Below are 4,388 nucleotides of genomic sequence, written 5' to 3' on the forward strand. Positions count from 1 at the left end.
TGTCTGTTGTAATGATGTAACATTCTGCTTACTAAGACTATGTTTGCATCATGCTGTAAAAGTTATTCCTAAAATACCTGAATGATTTTTTACTATGATAAATATGAAATATGGCATATTTGTTGAATGTGAGGAACATTTTGGGGCAGTTGATAGGATTTTGAAATGCTGATCAAGGAATGTCTTTCTGTTTCTTCCTGCACGTTCCCTAGTACTATATGCTAACAATGGAGTTGAAGTTCTTGGTTCTTTAGCTGAAATTGGAATGCTGATTGCCTCTTTTTTTGTTTGTATTTTTGCTGAAGTCCTATGAACTTCACCTGTTATCTGCCTTCGTGTTTTTTAATTTGATACTTACTTGCACTCAAATTAATATCTTTTTGATTCTTCATGTTTTTAAAGCAATTCGTTTTGAATGTGGCTCTGCCTTTACGATCTCAATTGGCTTTCTATTTTAGCCTTTTAAAATTGTTTTTGTTTTTGCCTATTCTTTACTTGGTAAAGAAAAACTAAACAAACCATACACAAAATTGGAAATAATACTATAATTTGCACATNTGGTAAAGAAAAACTAAACAAACCATACACAAAATTGGAAATAATACTATAATTTGCACATAAATTAGTGTATTCCCTTTGGGAGACTAAGCACTTCTTCAGCACTGCCTTTGTTCAAATATTTTTGTTGCTCCTGTTTCAGAAATTGTTTTCATAGACATCATATCAGACACACAAGAACTTACTTACATTCATTACTTAGGTTTTATTACTTACAGTCATCCTCTTTATTTTTTTCTTCCCTTGTCTCCCTGGAAAAAGGAGAAAATTTGTAAAACTAAACTGAGGCTTGAGGAATGCATTGGATTGCAGATTACATGGAATTTTTCTAATTATCATATCATTAATACCATAATAATGTTTATATAGTATTTTACCATATACAGAATACTGTCCTTATAAGTTCTTATTTTTTCCTCATGACAGGAAAGGTAGATGGTGATATTTAAAAATTCACAGAGTAGGAGACAGCTTTTAAATGACTTGTCAAAGGTCACAGTGGTGAAGTTGGTACTTAAACCTATTCTTGATGCAAAGTCTCACAATCTTCTCTATCCAGCTGCCTACCATCATTTGCATGTGGTTGGTGCTTTCTGTAACTAGGTAATGTCCATGTAATTGACAGCACTGTAAATAATTTCAGGCTATGAGTTGTGTGCTCACACTCAGAAAGTAGAATGTATATATTTAATGTCTTTAGACTTGGGCATGAACGGAGAAAAAAGTTACTGGGTGACAGGTGTAAGCAATGCCTTTTGGAAGGCTGCCTTGTCACACAGTCCTTTTCTGTTTGGCAAGATCAGTGCAATGAAGGACAACCAGATTTCCTTAGCAGTGGAGAGGGAGTCCTGAGTGATGAAGCAATAAAAGGGATATGGAGGAGATAGCATGGCTGGGGCGATCAGGCACTAAGGCAGTAGGAGAAGGTTGGTTGACTTCCCACTATTGGGGAGAGATTTGTTTTGGCTAGTTTTATTGACTGCTGGGTGTTTAGAAAGTTGACCTCACGGGAAAGTGTTAGAGAAGAGCATGAATATATAAATAAAATTATTAATTAAAAATTATTTTAGAACACATTTCCTTAAATATGAAAATGAAATCTCTAAGCATATACTGTACTTTCTTTTGTCTTTTAAATTTTATAATTGTTTAGAAATGAGACTGAGTATATTCTATTTCAGTTCAGCAAGTGACCTTTTAAAGCTTTCTTAACAGTAAACATAGGTCAGTTTTAAATAAGATTTGAATGATACCCACAGATTATTCTTTGTATTTTAGGGTTGATTCTACATTCTAATCCCACTCTTTTTTTTTTTTTTTGTAGATTTTTCTTTTTTTAGTATTGTAAGAACTCACTGTTGGTGTTAAAACATAGATTACCTAACTTGGAAGCTTATTTATAATCTTCCAAAGATTATAATCTTACTTATAATCTTACAAAGATATTTCAAGTTCCAAGCCAAGATTCTGATATACGGGAACTGGTATTTTTCTGCCTTCCAGCAGCAATTACTATGTACCTAATAGGTGCCATGGACCGTGCTAGGTACATAGTGACTTTTAGAAGCTTATATTTTAATTGAGGTAGCAGATTAATAAACCAACAATGTCAATACAGAATCCTGACTTCTATTCATTCATTTATTCATTCAACCCACTGTTTGAAAGCTCTAATAGTGGCACTATAGTAGAGAAGATATCCTGGACTAAGTTGTGCCATAAAGAATGGATAGGGGAGTTAATAGGAAGGAAGAAAAGCATTTGAAGTGAAGAGTAAAGAATGAGCAAAACCATGGCAACAAAAAAGTATGTGTTGAGTGTGGGGAGTTATTACCGGCATGATGCTCAATGGTTAACCTTTCTGAGCTTTAATGTCCATCTCTGTAAAATGGGGCCAATAACATGTCTGTTCTGCTGAGTTACTGTGATAACCAGAAATTAATATAAAGCATCTAACAGTTTGTATACGTAGAAGGAGCATAGGTAATGTAAGCTATTATGTTTCCACTTGATAAAGTATAATAGGAACGTGGCGAGGCAGTATCTGAGGTAGCTGCTGAAAAGTAAGGCTTCTTTGTGAATCAAGACCCATTGTAGAAAGAAAAGGTGATGCATTTCATTTCTTTCAGATATAGCATTGGGAAACTTTTATGATTCTTGCATAGTTAGTTGATAGATCATTTTTTATAGTTTCAGTGTCTGGCATTGATCTCAAGAGTGCTAAACCCTACAGTGATATAATGGGTACAATTCTTATCACAGCCAAATAGTTACTAATTGGTGTGTAGCAAGCATTGTGCTGAGCACTCTATAATGTAGGATGGATTAAGGAGAATTTATAATTCCATAACTAGGCAAGTACAGTACCCTGTAGAAATGAATTGATTGTGTATAAATAGAACTAACAATGGTTTTAACAGTAGATATTTATTTCATGTGGAGTCATTAAGTGAAATTCATTATTGTATGATTTTTCTGGGTGGAGTTTTCTGTGCAGTTAACTGGCAGTATTCTTGTGGATGTTAATACTGTGCAGTGCATTTCTAAAAGATCTCATATAGAATATATTAGGTTACGGATATAGCTCACATCTTTAAGTCTATATGTTTAAAAATGTATATGAGAGAAAGTAATGCCCTTGTTAGAATGGTTGGGCATGCTGATGAATAGTTTTAGGACAGTGCTGGTTTAGATTTTATCCCCATAATTATTTCATTTAAAATGAGATTGAACCATGCTAGTTTATTTCCAGAAACTTCTTACAGACAACTATGTTTTGTAAAGGAAGTAATGGGAAGTGATTAACATCTGTTTTATATAACCTACCATGTACTTTGAATCTCATATTTCATTTATTTAAACTCTTATCAGAGCTTTGGATAGTATTGCTCCCATTTTACAAGTTAAGAAACAGAGGCTTTGAAAGGTTCAGTTATGTATTTGCCTAATGTTCCATAGTTAGTAAAGTGGCAGAACTGGAGTTTGTACCTGAGCCCATCTGACCTACCTCATTATGGTTATGCTTTCTTTGATTCCTGTTATTTCTACATTGAGCAGTGTCTTTTAGTGTTCTTTTTTACTTACCACTAGCACTGCCAGTCTTCTACCTCCGTATCCTTATCACCTCATACTTGGTTTGTAGGATAAGCTACATAATTGGTTCCCAGTGTTCTTCTGAGTCATCTTCCTGTGAGCCTTGGTCAAATTAGTATTTTTTTTTTTTTTTTTCACGTGGTTGGCCTTTCATGCTTCCCTTTAGTTTATCCATTCAATTGGGCTTTATAAAGTAGCCTCTACTCTATTATCTTACCAGCCCATTCTTCCCAATGTGAGTTTCTACTTATACTAAAGGATTCCTTCCAAGATTTGTCTCTAACCCCTCCACCATTTCACACATCTTACCTATTTTTCAAGATTCAGGGCTGATCTTGCCTCTTCTTGAAGCCAGCCTTTCTTCAATGCACCTCTGGATTTCAGTGGTCTATTTTATTGGTATTTTTTTCTTTCTTGGCATTTCACAGTATATCCACATGAATCTCTTAATTTCTTTTCTGTACCTGGTGACTACTGAGATTGTCATAATCTTTGTGTTCAGAGGCCTTATATGTAATGTTGAATTAAACAGGAAGAGGAGCTCTTTGGAATAAAACCAAGGAGTCAGAATTACTGTACTATCAGTCTTTGGTACCATGAAGGGGATCAATGGTAAGATGATCTTAAAAGTTGAGTAGTTCAATCTAAAGTTGGTGTATATGCTCTTTTGTCCTCTTATAAGTGCCTTTTCTTTTTCTTGCATCCTGTGTTTAATTCCTTAGTTCTTATAATTTTAG

General features: G+C 34.2%; 1 protein-coding gene across 1 annotated transcript in view; it reads left to right on the plus strand.

The window, feature by feature from the left end:
• The window catches only part of LOC103602726 (probable ATP-dependent RNA helicase DDX10), a gene marked incomplete at both ends in the record, with an annotated part of 151,332 nt that overhangs the window by 22,930 nt on the left and 124,014 nt on the right, over window positions 1-4,388 (plus strand). The window lies entirely within an intron of this gene.

This window comes from Galeopterus variegatus, unplaced genomic scaffold, assembly GCF_000696425.1.
Source record: "Galeopterus variegatus unplaced genomic scaffold, G_variegatus-3.0.2 Scaffold4260, whole genome shotgun sequence".
In the NCBI taxonomy this organism is placed as follows: domain Eukaryota; kingdom Metazoa; phylum Chordata; class Mammalia; order Dermoptera; family Cynocephalidae; genus Galeopterus; species Galeopterus variegatus.